Source organism: Chiloscyllium plagiosum, chromosome 45 (genome assembly GCF_004010195.1).
Source record: "Chiloscyllium plagiosum isolate BGI_BamShark_2017 chromosome 45, ASM401019v2, whole genome shotgun sequence".
NCBI classification, from domain to species: Eukaryota; Metazoa; Chordata; class Chondrichthyes; order Orectolobiformes; family Hemiscylliidae; genus Chiloscyllium; species Chiloscyllium plagiosum.
In genome coordinates, this window is record NC_057754.1 from 11,610,240 (window position 1) to 11,625,614 (window position 15,375).

The 15,375-nt window shown below is 44.0% G+C and overlaps 2 protein-coding genes across 4 annotated transcripts in view; one reads left to right on the forward strand and one right to left on the reverse strand.

The window, feature by feature from the left end:
- Nucleotides 1-12,912: 12,912 nt before the first annotated feature.
- The window catches only part of LOC122543958 (zinc finger protein 239-like), a 100,486-nt gene continuing 98,023 nt past the window's right edge, over nucleotides 12,913-15,375 (reverse strand). For all 3 annotated transcript variants that reach the window (XR_006310208.1, XR_006310205.1, XR_006310204.1), the window contains one exon: nucleotides 12,913-13,279. The gene's annotated coding sequence lies outside the window, so the exon portion shown is untranslated. The remainder of the gene's footprint in view (nucleotides 13,280-15,375) is intronic.
- LOC122543960 (zinc finger protein 229-like) overlaps nucleotides 14,910-15,375 on the forward strand; it is a 50,515-nt gene continuing 50,049 nt past the window's right edge. Inside the window, exon 1 of the mRNA XM_043682959.1 lies at nucleotides 14,910-15,146. The gene's annotated coding sequence lies outside the window, so the exon portion shown is untranslated. The remainder of the gene's footprint in view (nucleotides 15,147-15,375) is intronic.

Consider the following 15,375-nt stretch of genomic DNA (forward strand, 5'->3'; position numbering starts at 1 on the left):
CTATGGCAGTCCCAGTCGATGTTTGGAAAGTTAAAATCCCCTACCATAACTACCCTATTATTCTTACAGATAGCTGAGATCTCCTTACAAGTTTGTTTCTCAATTTCCCTCTGACTATTGCGGGGGTCTATAATACAATCCCAATAAGGTGATCATACCTTTCTTATTTCTCAGTTCCACCTAAATAACTTCCCTGGATGTATATCTGGGAATATCCTCACTCAGCACAGCTGTAATGCTATTCCTTATCAAAAACACCACTCCCCCCTCCTCTCTTGCCTCCCTTTCTATCCTTCCTGTAGCATTTGTATCCTGGAACATTAAGCTGCCAGTCCTGCCCAGCCTTGAGCCATGTAGGCACCTTGCATTGAAATAAATGCAGTTTAATTTATTAGTCCTACCTTGTCCCTGCCTGCCCTGACTGTTTGATTCGCTTCTGTTCTCAACTGTACCACTCTCAGATTGATCTCTTTCCTCAGTACCTCCCTGGGTCCCCCACCTCTCCTTACTAGTTTAAATCCTCTGAAGCAGCTCTAGCAAATCTTTCTGCCAGTATATTACTCCCCTTCCAATTTATGTGCAAACCATCCTTCTTATACAGGTCACTTCTACCCCAAAAGAGAATCCAATGGTCCAAAAATGTGAATCCTTCTCCCATACACCAGCTCCTCAGCTATGCATTCATCTGGTCTATCCTCCTATTCCTGCCCTCACTAGTTCGTAACACCAGGAGTGATCCAGATATTACTACTCTCGAGGACCTCCTTTTTAAATTCCTGCCTAACTCTCTGTAATCTCCCTTCAGAATCTCAAACTTTTCCTTTCCTATGTCGTTGGTTCCAATGTGGTCATTGACCGCTTGCTGGCCCCTCTCCCCCTTGAGAACATTCTGCACCCTCTCTGAGACATCCTTGATCCTGGCACCAGGGAAGCAACACACCATTCTGATTTTTTCCTGCTGGCCACAGAAACGTCTGCCTGTACTTCAGACTAGACAGCCCTCTAACACAATTGATCTCTTGCAACCTGACATACCCCGCATTGCATTAGAGCCAGTCTCAATACCAGACACTTGGCTGTTCATGCTGCATTCCCCTGAGAATCCATCACCTCATACATTTTACAAAACAGCATATTTGTTTGAAATGGGTATAGCCACAGAAGGCTCCTGCACTAGCTACCTCACTCTCTTACCTTTCCTGGAGTTAATCCATCTATGTGACTGTATCTGAGACTCCCGCACCCCCCCCCCCCTCCCCACTTCCTATAACTGCCATCCTTAACATACTGCTGCTGTTGCAAATTCCTCATTGCTTCTAATTGTCTCTCCAACCGATCCATTTGATCTGCTAAAATTCGCAGCCTGCAGCATTTATGGCAGATATAATCCACAGTAACCCTTAAACTCCCTTTAAACTCCCAAATCTGACAAGAAGTACATATCACTCTACTAAAGGCCATTTTTTGCTCCTCCACAATCTGCAGACCCAGAAAATAACACCCTCTTATTCCTCTACAAAAAACGCCCCAGGTTAAATTAATAGTTATGGCTTATATTTTAAATTTAATCAAAAGGCATATCTCAAAAAGCATATAATCAAGAAAGAACCCACTCTACTCACTACTGCAGACTTAAAATCAATACACTTATCTGCTTCTGTGCTGTGAACTTCACCCAAAGAGTTCTTCCAAGATCAGTTGTGAATTCACTGTTTGTTAATTTTCCCAAATGCACTCCGATGTCCAGCGATACATGAATTCAAACAGCAAAGGCAGTAACTGTGGAGATTCACTGCTGTGTCAGTTTCTTTCTCTCTCTCTCTCCTGCACTGACCTCACCATGTGCTTCCTTTGTCTGTTCTTCTCCCTTTTAATACCGCTGTTGTTTTGACTTTTTTTGCCAAAGTTCCAAAACAATGCAATAGCATATAAAACAGTAATTGCTGCTCCTGGAATTCGAGGAAATCACCTCCAACACCTAAAATACATCAAAAAAGGAGCAGCTGTTACAGCCAGAAATTTTTCCCATCCTCCATCTTGGATTACCCAAAATCCATGTATATCTTATCCCTAAGAATCTTCGCAAGTAACTTACCTACCACAGATGTTAGGTTACTTGTCTGTAGTTTCCAGGTTTTTCTTTACAGCCCTTTGTGAATAAGGGCACAACATTCACTACCCTCCAGTCTTCTAGGACCTCACCCATGGCTAATGATGATGGAAAATGATCAGCTAGGGCTCCCACAATTTTTTCTCTAGCCACTTGCAGGGTTCTTGAATGTATCTGAGCCAGACCAGAAGATTTATCCATCTTCATACATTCTAATACATGCAACACTTCCTCTATGGTGATACAGACTGTCCCCGAGATTTCACCATGAACCTCATCAAGTTCCCAATCTTCATGTCTTTCTCCATGGTAAACACAGAAGAGAAATATTCATTGAGAACCTTGCCCATCTCCAGTAGTTCTACAAATACATAGCCATTTTGGTCCTTGAGGGGACCTATTCTCTCTCTAGTTATTCTTTTTTTCCTTTAATATACTTAAATAACCTGTTTGGCTTTACCCTAATCTTCTCAGCCAAGGCTACTTCGTGCCCCTGCTTCATCCTCCTGAATTGCTTCTTCAGTAGCCTCGCGCATCCCCTGTATATCTCCAGGGATTCTCTTGATCCCAACTGCCCGTACCTGAGTCATAACTCCTTCTATTTCTGGTCAAAGCCTCAATATCTCTTGTCATCCGGGGTTCCCTATTCCTGTCAATCTTGCCTTTCTAGCGTCATCTCCCTGGTCTAATATTCCAACCTGTGGTCAAGAATGGAAAGTATCACAAAGCCTTCTTGACCACCTGATCTCCCTGTCCAACCACCTTCAGGGATTTGTGAATGTACACTCCAAGGTCTCTTTGTTCCTCTACTCCACTCAGTACCCTCACTTTTAAAGTGCACTCCTTAGTTTGCCCTACCCAAATTCATTATCAGCCATTTCTCTAGACTGAATTCCATTAGTCTTTTTTTTCTCTTTCTACCTGATTGATATCTCACTGCAGGCCACCGCTTTCTCTCATGGTCAACTATGTGCTCAATGGAGTGTAGAAGGATGAGGGATGATCCAATTGAAACTTACAGAATACAGAATGGTCTGAATAGAGTACTTGTCAGGAAGATGTTTCCATTGGTAGGAGAGACCAGAGCATCAGGGTACAGCCATTGAGTAAAGGGAAGACCCCTTAGAAAGGAAATGAAGAGAATTTTCTTCAGCCAGAGAGTGGTGAATCTATGGAATTCTTTGCCAAAGAAGGCTGTGTAGGCCAGGTCATTGAGTATATTTAAGACAGAGATAGATAGGTTCTTAATTGTTAGGAGGATCAAAGGTTATGGGGAGAAGGTGGAAGGGTATGGTTGAGAAACATATCAGACATTATTGCATGGTGGAGCAGACTAGATGGGCCAAATGGCTTAATTTCTGTTCCTTTTTCTTATGGTCTGATACATGATCGATTGTTGCATCGTCTGCAAACTTCTAAATGATGTTTCAACAACTAAGTCAAAATAATTCATCTACATCAGAAAACAGTGGAACACCACTGGAAACGGGTGGTTAGACATAGCTCATTCCTAGTTGGGATTAACAGCAGCAATAACGGCAGAATGTAACCTCTGCTGTCAGATATAAACTTGCTGGTGTCTCCGGAACTTGCTTTTCTGACTGATCCCTTCCTACACTCGGGACTGTGAACAGCCTCTCCCCAATGTGACTAAGTAAATGTGTTTCCACCTCAGTGGGTAATTGAATCCCTTCGCATAGTCCCCACATTTCCTTTTTTCTCTGTGGTGTCCATGTGTTTATCTAGTTTGGACAATCGTGGATTCGCGACCACGTAGATATGAGTCCCATTTTGCCCTATTGTAAATGTGTTTGTATTCTTCCTTATTCTCCCAGCGGATATGAGTATCATTGTTTCTGACAGCATTTGTTGTTCACTCCTAATTCACCTTGAACTGATATCAGAGGGCAGTTAGGGGTCAAAAGCATTGTTGTGGGTCTGGAAATCCATGTACGCCAGAACAGGTAAGATCGGCAGATTTCCCTTATGAAGGGACATTGGTGAATGGTATTTCAGTAAATCAAAATCATGATCTGTATTCCTGAGATCGGGTTTGTATTCCAGATTTGATTAATCGAATTTAAACGCCAGGCCTTGTTATCACAAAGTCTGCCGTTACACAGTACTTATTGTGAGCCACGAACAATTTCCATTAACAACTTTTCACTCTCCCAGCCAGATCACTATCCACTCCTTTGTCTGTCTAACTGCTCTTCTCTCTCTTTGGGCTCCATTCCCACCTATCGTTTACTCTTTACCCCCTCCCCCACCCAATCTTCCGCATATAAACTGACATTTTCCCACCTCCCATCAGTTGTGAAGAAGGGTCACCGGACCTGAAATGTTTCTTCTGATTTCTCTGCACAAATACTGCCAGACCTGCTGAGCTTTCCAGCAACTTCTGTCTCTGTTTCTGATTTACAGCATCCAGAATTATTTCGGTTTTTACTGAGGGCGTCCAGTGAAAGTCCAACAGACTGAATCCTGGGATGGCAGGACTGACAAATGAAAAAAGATTGTCAAAGCTCCAAAGGGTCAGTTAGACTCGAAACATCAACTCTTTTCTCTCCTTATAGATGCTGCCAGACCTGCTGAGATTTTCCAGCATTTTCTCTTTTGGTTTCAGATTCCAGCATCCGCAGTAATTTGCTTTTAAAGATTGGATCGACTGGGCTTGTGCTCACTGGACTTTCGGAGAATGAGGGGGAATCTCGTAGAAACATAGATTCTGATAGTCCCCTGACGGGACTGGGCAGGCTAAATGCAGGAAGAATGCTCCCGACGTTGAATAAATTCTGAACTAGGGGTCACAGTCCAAGAATAAGGGTAAGCCATTCGGAATGACATGAGAAAGAATTTCTTCACTCGGAGATATGTGAACCTTTGGAATTCTCTGCCAAAGAACGACGTTGGGAACATTTTGTTAGATGTGTTCACGAGGGAGCTGGTCATAGCCCTTGCAGCTAAAGGGATCAAGGAGTATGGAGAGAAAGCAAGAGGGGGATACTGAAATTGCATGATCTGCCATCATTATACTGAATGGTGGTGCAGGCTCGAAGGGCCGAACGGCCGATTTCTGCACCATTCTCCATGTTTCTTGAACAGGAAAAGGTCGTTTGGACCATCGCTGGTGTTAGTTCCTGGTGAGAAAGGGGAAAGTATCGGCTGGTGCCTGTTTGCAACATTTACAGCTTCTGTCTATGTCGGAATAAGTGCTGTTTACTCCAGGTTGAAGTGTTTCCTAGGAGCAAGAAGCTGATTTTGAGACGTCATGAGCAAAAGCAGAATAAACGAACTGTACTTTGTTAATACAAATGGTAGAGAACCGTTTCGATCCATTAACTTCTGGGTTCTGGGCCCACCACACTCCTGCTGTGCCACCCTGCCTGCAAGGCAAACTGAGCTACTCCTATTAGTTATATCGTGTAAAATAAATGTTATTTTCTTCTTCACCTTTGAACTGAAGCACACGTATTGGAAGGCTCCCCCGGCTACAAAATTGCAATGTGTGATGCCATCCAGAAAGTAACACACACACACCGTAGCAACGGACCATCAACAGATACACAGTATCAGGCAAACAAAGGGCTGAACAGACGAGCAACACGCTGAGACGAACTTGCTTATTATTTGTCTGAAGTTTCAGTAAAGGCTGATCCAACAATTGCATTCCTCATTCTGAAGAAAGATCACTGGACCCGAACTGTTCACTCTGATTTCCCTCAACAGATGCTGTCAGACCTGTAGCATTTCTACAGCAATTTCTGTTTTTGTTATATTCCTCATGATCATTTGCCTGTGGGCAGTAACACTTCCTGAATCGTGCAAAACTGACATTCAAATTCGTCTGAACGCTATCATTCGCTGTTCTCTCCGTACAATCCCTTTCTCGCCCTCCTGGCTTATTAAATCACACAAAACTTGCGGATTTTTTCTCTTTCACCCTCTGCCTTCAAACACAAGAAAATTCTCCTAGTTCTGATGAAATGCCGTGGATATAAAAAAAATCTCGCTTTGAAAGACAAAGGCAATCCCCTACTCCCCCCCACCCCCATATAACCAGTGAATTTAACAGGCATGGCAGCCTGTCACGCGTAGAGGGCGGCAACCTACAATTTGGTTGATTATTAGGGCATTTCCCTGGAACAAATCATGACCAGAGCACTGGTCGTTTTTAACAACTTCTGTTTTGGCCAGCATTGCTCTGTACTATTTCCCCCAGCCTGATATCCCAAATGTTCCCTGCTCCAGGTTAGGTTGGAACTCCTAGCGTCGGCATTTCACGCGTCTCTAAACTATCATAGAAGGACCGTGCGCTCACAGCTCCGCGCACCCATTCCCATGTCACCTGGTTAGGGTTAGGCTCTTTTCCCCATACTGTGATCTGGGGAATGGCTCCATGTTGTTGCTGTGAGAGTTTTCACAATGGACAGGGCTTCTGAAGAAAAATAAATCAGTTTGGTAAGTATTTGTGGGGTGAGACTGACGGTTAATCTTTCTGCTGGATAACTCTCAGTCTAGTTGGAATAGTCTGAAATGTTACAGATGGAAAATGAATGCAGAGGGATAAGAGCGAAAGGGCTGTGATCAGTTACAAGGTGTGAGAAAGTGAGGACTGCAGATAATGGAGAGTAGGAGTCGAAAAGCGTGGGTTGGAAAAGCACAACCTGTCAGGCAGCATCCGAGGAGCTGGAGAGTTGACTATTCGGGCATAAGCCCTTCTCAAGCATGAAGAAACGATGAGTCAAGGCGAAATGTAAGTGTGCATTTGACGAAATTTCTTGTTCTCTCTCAGAATGAGCTAATCACAACTGCTGTTTCAAAGGAGAATGGTATTTTCTTGGATTTTCCTGATATTATAATTCCCCCGAATTCAGAAATGTAGTGGGGTGGACCCATTGAAGAAGTGGCCGTGTGGATATGGGGGATTCAGAGTTTTCTCACAGGGGCTGGAGTTCTGACTGCGGCGCTGAACATGATCTTCCGACATTCCAAAATCCAATACTGGCCTCTTCCTCATTTACAATTCAACCGTGAAATTTGATGTATTATGTTCATATACATTGAGTCGGCATGAAAGTCTTGTAATGTGTCCTTGAATGAAGTAATGGTGAAAGTTGATGACGTTGGGTGCAGTTTGCGTCATGTAGTCTGTCTAAACTTTCCAAGGGAAGTTGGTGAAGTGTCACTGAATCGAATACTGTGACGAATTGAAGCCGATGGAATGAAAAGCCCCGTGATAGCGGAGATGTACCTTGACCGTGAGCGAATTGCTTTCCAGACTCAAGGAGAGTGCACAGTGCTGTTCCCAGATGGTAGTATCGGGACTACCTCTCTTCTGGACAGATATTAATAACGTGTGCAGAACGGACAACTTCAAATTCTTAAATGAAGCAAAACTCGCAAATGAACGAAACAATGCAGAAACCACAGGTGCCGTTCTTTACAAATAAAGTTTATTTTGCTCATCAGTGCTCTGTATTCTTTTCCTGTACGTTGTTACACGGAGGCACTGTACAATCACGGAACACAGTGAGCAAGTATATAAAGGAAAATGAGTTTCGTGTCAGAGGGCTTACCAGGAACATCACCAGATACACGGAGAGAAGTGAATTTCCCACAACAGGAACACTTCTCAAACAATGAACGGAGATGAGGAAACTGAACCTTTGGAATTCGGTGCCCAGAGAATGTGGAGGGCAGTCAATGAGTCTGTTTAAGACTGAGATTGGCAAATTTCTACAGATTAAAAGCATTATGTGCAGCGAATGCAGTAGACTGGATTGTAGGAAGTACAAGTAAAGTGCTGGAAGGTATGGTTGAGCCGTTGGACACTGAGGAGGGAGGAGGTAAATGGGCAGGTGTCACACCTTCATGGAAGGTGTCGTGGGGGCTGGGGGTGGGGGTTGGTGGTGAGTGAAGGGAGAATGCACCAGGATGCCCCGGAAAGGGTAAGGGTGTTCTCCCTGTCCCATAGTATTCTTCGCCTAGCTCCAACACTCTTCCGCCACCTGGCCCACTCCTTCTTACTTGCACTTGATCTGTTTATTGAGAACTGTCGATGTGACATTGGTTGTGTCAATATGTCTGGCTCCCTTCAGCCAATCCAACCTATCTCCATCCAAACTGACTGCACCCTTGTGCTTAGATCTAATCCTGACTTCGTTGTTAAGCTGCCAATAGGGGTGCTGCTGTTGTCGTCTGGTGTATTGACATTGTAGAGGCTGAACACCAGCTCTCAGATCCCTCCTCCTATCTCCCCCAGACATTAGCCCCACCATGGCACATCAGGCCATTGTATCAACTATGTCACTGACCTCATTACATCTGTCTCTGGGCCACCCTGGTCCACTCTTTCTTCATTCCCAACAACTACCCTAACATATCCCTATGGCACCTACCCCTGAAGGTGCAACACCTGCCCATTTACCTCCCCCCTTCTCAGTATCCAAGGGCCCAAAGTTACCTTCCAGGTGAAGCAGCACCTCCCCAGCACTTCTCACAATCTAGTCCACTGCATTCGCTGCTCACAATGTGGTCTCCTCTACGTTGAGGAAACAAGGCATAGACATCGATGTTCTGCACGCAAAAAGACCCAGAGCTTCCAGTTGCCTGCCACTTTAACACCCCACCCTGTTCCCTGGCCAACATCTCTGTCTCAGGCTTGCTGCAGTGCTCCAGCAAAGCTCAGCACAAGCTGGAAGAACAGCACCTCAATTTCTGCTTGGGGACCTGCAGCCCTCTGGACTCAATATTGAGTTCAATAATTTCAAGGTCTGAACTCCCCTAGACCCCTATCACACACACAAGGCTTTGTTATCACTTATCTACCATTACAAATAACCCATTGTTAGCCACTAACACTCTCCATTAACAGCTATTCACCTTCCCAGCCAGATTGTTATCCACTCCTCTGACTGTCCAACTGTTCTTCTCTCTCTTTGGGCTCTATCCCCATCTATCCTTTTCTCCTTAACCCCTCCCCCAACCCTATCGTCTGTATATAAACCAATATTTTTCCTAACTACTGTAAGTTCTGAGGAAGGGTCACTGGATCCAAAACGTTACCTCTGGTTTCTCTTCACAGATGCTGCTAGACCTGCTTGAAGTTTCAGCAACTTCAGTTTTTGTCCTCCCACCATATGTTTGCCCACGTGTCTTTTAAAAGATTCTGGATTCCACTTCTGTCTTCATTTCTGTAAAATCATTCAGGATTTAAGTAACTCTCTGAGTGAAAGCTACTCATTTCTAATCCTTTATTTATCATACACCAATGGTTTTCAATCTCTGACTGTAGTTATTGATTCACTCGAAAGAGAGAATTTCCCTTTTAATAGTCACTCTGAACCTCACATCATCTGGAAAATCTCTGTTGTTTACTTCCCAATCTTCCATGTTTTCAACATCTCATGAATAAAATTGTTTATCCTTTCCTTTATTCCGACAAACTTGTCTGTGTTTTTTCTAATGTCTTTATATCTCACTAAACCCTGTCTCTGTACTTTATAATGCCTTCTGTTCCAATAAATCCCTTCTGTGTCCTTTCTGATGTCATTACATTTCAGGTGAAGAGTGAGGATCAGGATTATAGCCAATGCTCTAACTGAGGCTGAACCATTGATATTACAGTTGTACTATGTGCTCTTTGCTTACTTAACCTGATTTATCCATGCATAAACTCAACTAATCCAAATGATTGTCTAATCACATCATAAACACTGTCTCTGTGGAAACCAAGATCTCTCTACTTTTATACTTGCATTGAATATGGGAATGGATTGCAAGTTCAACATCCCTAAATCCCCATGACCTCAGTGACTCTCAACTATTTTGAAAGGCAACTGCGATTCAACCACCTCATTGTGGGACTACAGTCATTTTCAGTACAGACTGGGTAAGGACAGTAAATATCATCACCAGAGGAGTTTGTGGACCTGAGATCTATACTTTTGAAAAAAAAACTGTCCTGTTTCGATGTTGGTGTCTCCTTTGTGCATCACTTTGTGATTTGTCACAATAAAACTCGACCCAATGATTACTTTATTCTATTATTCTCCATTATTCTAAAATTTCAAAAACATACTTTATTCATTAAAAGAAATTTTGGTACATATACAGTTGGTGAAGACATTCAGGTGTATACATTTTGTTTACCTTCCGAGAACAAATTGCGTCAATGATGTTCACTATTCTCTACGTTTACATAGAACATAGACCATAGAAAAGTACAGCACAGAACAGGCCCTTTGGCCACCATGTTGTGTCGAGGATTAATCCTAACATAAAATAAAGTAACTTAACCTGTGCACCCCTCAATTCACTGCTATCCATGTGCTTGTGCAGCAGTTGCATAAATCTTCCTCATGACTCTGCTTCCACCACCATCGCTGGCAGCGCATTCCATGCATTCACAACTCTCTGCATAAAGAACCTTGCTCTGACATCCCCTCCATACCTTTCTCCGAATATCTTAAAAGTATGACCCCTCATGCCAGTCAATCCTGCCCTGGGGAAAAGTCTTTGGCTATTGAATCGATCCATGCCTCTCATTATCATATATACCTCGATCCTCCTTCTCTCCAGAGAGAAAGGTCCGAGCTTAGTCAACATAAGCCTTCATAAGGCAAGCCCTCCAGTCCAGGCAGCATCCTGGTAAGCCTTCTTTGCACCCTCTCCAAAGCCTCTGTATCTTTCCTATAGTAGGGCGACCAGAACGGGACACAATAATCCAAGTGTGGTCTCACCAAGGACTTGTAGAGCTGTAGCAAAACCTCGCGGTTCATAAATTTAATCTCCCTGTTAATGAAAGCCAAAACACCATATGCGTTCTCAACAACGCGATCCACTTGGGTGGCAATTTTGAGGGATCTATGTACTTGAACACCAAGATCCCTCTGTTCCTCCACACTGCCAAGAATCCTGTCTTTAGTCCTATATTCAGCATTCAAGTTCGACCTTCCAAAATGCATCACTTCACATTTATCCAAGTTGAACTCCATCTGCTATTTCTCAGACCAGCTCTGCATCCTGTCTATGTCGTGCTGCAGCCATCAATAGCCCTTGATACTATCAATGGCACCTTTGTGTCATCTGCAAATTTATTAACCCACCCCTCAACCTCCTCATCCAAGTCATTTATAAAAACTACAAAGAGCAGAGGCCCAAGAACAGAGCCCTGCTGGACCCCACTCAACACTGACCTCCAGGGAGAATATTTTCCATCTACAACCACTCTCTGCCTTCTGTCAGCCAGCCAATTCTGAATCCAGATAGCCAAATCTCCCTGTATCCCATACTTCCTGACTTTATGAATGAGCCTACCATGGGGAACCTTATCAAATGCCTTGCTGAAGTCTATATGCACAATATCCACTGCTTGACCTTCATCAACCTGACTTGTCACCTCCTCAAAGAACTCAATAAGATTTGTGAGGCCCCTCACAAAGCCATGCTGACTGCCTTTATTCATGCTATGGTTTTCTAAATAGCCATAATCCCTATCCCTCAGAATTCTTCCCAAAACTTTACTGACCGGTCTGTAATTGCCAGGGATTTCACTATTATCCTTCTTGAAAAGATGAACAACATTTGCCTCCTTCCAATCCTCCAGTACAACTCCCGTGGAGAGTGAGGAAGCAAAGATCTTCGCCAGCGGCTTAGCAACCTCCTTTCTCGCTTCCTGGAGTAACCTAGGATAAATTTGATCTGGCCCTGGGGACTTATCAATCTTAATGTTGCCAAAATTTCCAATGCATCAACTTCAACAGTCTTGATCTGTTCAAGCCTATACTGCAGCTCCTCAAAGTTCTCATTCACAACAAGGTCCAATTCCTGAGTGAAAACCGAAGCAAAAAAACTCATTTGGGGCTTTCCCTTTCTGCTCAGACTCCATGCACAAGTTCCTTACACTATTCCTGATCAGTCCTACCTTCTCTCTGATAATTTCTTATTCCTCACGTATGAGTAAAATGCCTTTGGGTTCTCCCTTCTTGACTACCCTTTTTCATGTCCCCTCCTGGCTCTCCTCAGTCAATTTCTGAGCTCCTTTCTAGCAAGCCTGTAATTCTCTAAAGCTGTGCCAGATCCTTGCTTCCTCCACCTTACATAAGCTGCCTTCTTCCTTTTGATGATAAGCTCCTCTGTTCTCACCATCCAAGGTTCCTTAATCTAACCTCTTCTTGGTGGTGTCTCAGAGGAACAAATTCGTACATCACTCGCAACAACTGTTCCTTAAACAGTCTCCACATGTCTGCTGTGCCCTTTTTATGGAACAATTGTTCCTAGTCTGTACTTCCCAACTCCTGTCTGATAGTATCATAATTTCCTTTCACCCAATTAAATATCTTCCCTCGGTAACTGCTCCTTTCCCTCAACCATTTGGCATTTAGTTGCGATGTCAGCTGGGCCCAATACTGAATGGACCTCAGTTATTCTTCAGCAGAAGCACCTGACAAGGTGGTCTTTCCCCACCACTCTTCGGCGACAGCTGCCCAAAGCTTCACTGCGTCCCTCAGCACATAATCCTGGACCTTGGAATGTGCCAGTCTGCAACCCTCGGTCAGGGTCAACTCCTTCAACCGGAATACATTCTCCCTGTGTCTGCGTGGGTTTCCTTCAGGTGCTCTGGTTTCCTCCCACAATCCAAAAATGTGCAGGTTAGGTGAATTGGCCATGCTAAATTGTCCATAGTATTAGGTGAAGGGGTAAATGTAGGAGTATGGGTCTGGGTGGTATACGCTTCGGCGGGTCGGTGTGGACTTGTTGGGCCGAAGGGCCTGTTTCCACACTGTAAGTAATCTAATCTAAGTAATCTAATCTAAAAAAACCTGCAAATCTTGGGCAGACCAAAGAGTGTCTTTCACTGAGTTGATGGTCCTCTAGGCACACTTGATGTTCATCTTAGTGTATATCCCAGGGAACAGACATCATGGAGCTGCTCGGGACGGACCTCAATAAACACTACTGCATTCCTTTCCAGACTTCCTTTGCATAGGCACTTTCCAGAAGGAGGCGTGTGACAGTCTCGTCTCCGCCACAACATTTTCTCGAACGACTGGCATTTGATAAGCTTGAACATCAGCATTGGGAATATGTAGTAGTGAGTGACTCATTTTCTGTTGATTGTCCTTTAACTTTGTCATTCAGTTATTGTGCCTTATTGGAGCAAATCTGAATTCAAAAAGAAACCACACAGCAAACAGATAAATATTAAATTCAGGAACAGATGCTGCTGAAATTAGATGTCAATACTGAGAAGCAAACAAAGGCAAAGTGGAATCTCAATGATTTTACTGATTATTGAGCAGAACTAATTGAGCCGTGGGGCTCTGGTGGTCAATTTAATTATCTGCATTGCTTTTAAGCAGTCTCCTTGCTTTGGAAAGATTCCGAGTTGGTATCTGTCCGGCGATCTCAGTTGGTAGAGCAAGATTTTTAATCTCAGGTTCTGTGTTTCACACCGATATTGGACAATGTGCCTATGAAATCTTGCTTTTTCAAATGAACTTTGGCTCTTTATTCCACCAGCAGTGTTATCACATTCAAAATGTGGCCTTTTCCTTTACAGGTTTATTAATGTCCTAGTTGCTGGTTCAATATACTGAAAAACCAACACCCACCACCAGAAGTAGTGTCCAAAGTTTGTGAGAAGATTTGTAGCTCGGGTGCTTGTTGTTGTGGTTCTGTTCGCCGAGCTGGGAATTTGTGTTGCAGACGTTTCGTCCCCTGTCTAGGTGACATCCTCAGTGCTTGGGAGCCTCCTGTGAAGCGCTTCTGTGATCTTTCCTCTGGCATCTGTAGTGGTTTGAATCTGCCGCAGACAGATTCCACTAGACAGGGGACGAAACATCTGATTAGATTACTTACAGTGTGGAAACAGGCCCTTCGGCCCAACAAGTCCACACCGACCTGCCGAAGCGTAACCCAGACCCATTCCCCTACACCTAACACTAGGGGCAATTTAACATGGCCAATTCGCCTAACCTGCACATTTTTGGATTGTGGGAGGAAACCAGAGCACCTGGAGGAAACCCACGCAGACATGGGGAGAATGTGCAAACTCCACACAGTCAGTCACCTGAGGCGGGAATTGAACGCGGGTCTCTGGCGCTGTGAGGCAACAGTGCTAACCACTGTGCCACCGTGCCTGCAACACAAATTCCCAGCTTGGCGAACAGAACCACAACAAGAAGTAGTGTCATTTGTCATTTTGCATTGTTAACAATTTTGGGAACAACAACTGAATAGTTGGGTGGACACGGTTAGGAAATGGAACTCCATAAACGATATTAAAGAACATGATGAGCTAAAATCAAAGCAAGAACTAACAATGGATACAGGAGCATAGGACTCAAAATCTAAAAACAAGCGACACTGATTTCAGATAAGTTAGCCTGACCCACGATCAACTTAAAGATATGCAATTTAAAAAAAAAGTGCTGTAAAAAAAAATAAACTCCACGAGCTTTTCTGTTATAAGCCTAGCAATTTGTCAAGACGTGGTTGATGCTGAGGCAGAGAATCTACCATTTTGCATTCATGGGCATACAATGTGAGGAACAAGTGAACAGAGGCAATGGTTAACATTGGTGAGGTACGTGTTTTTGAAGTTTATGACGTCACACTGTTTCTGCAGCTTCAGCAAAGCAAATTAATAAACACAATTGACCCGTCACTGCAACGTACTTACCCAGCACACCCCGCGGTTGTGAATGTTCCCCGATCTACGTCATGATTTGGAGATGCCGGTGTTGGACTGGGGTGTACAAAGTTAAAAATCACACAACAGCAGGTTATAGTCCAACAGGTTTAACTGGAAGCACATTAGCTTTCGGAGCGTCGCTCCTTCATCAGATGGTGTTGTGCGATTTTTAACCTCGATCAACATAACATGAAAAACGCGCATGCGTAGTGTTTAAGCAGCATGGCACATGCGCGAAAACAGTGAAGGTGGTGGTGGGATGATCACTTCGGATTCATAAACAGTAAAATTATGGAGCAGTGGAGAGACCGATGGACGTGGCGAGTGCTCGGCCAGGTTAGTAAACGTGTTGTGTAAGTCTCTTGCAAACCCCAGTCAGGATTTTATCTCCTTCTTCTACCGTGAACAAAGAGCGGGGTCACAGCTTCTAGCGTTGGGCCTATGCTGAAGGACGCCATCTTTCTTAGGGGCAATGAGGCGCAAAGGACATGCAAAGCCGCCGTCTTTGTAGGGGGCCAGGGAGCAGTCGCCGACATTAGCTTAGAATTGTCACAAATTGTCAATG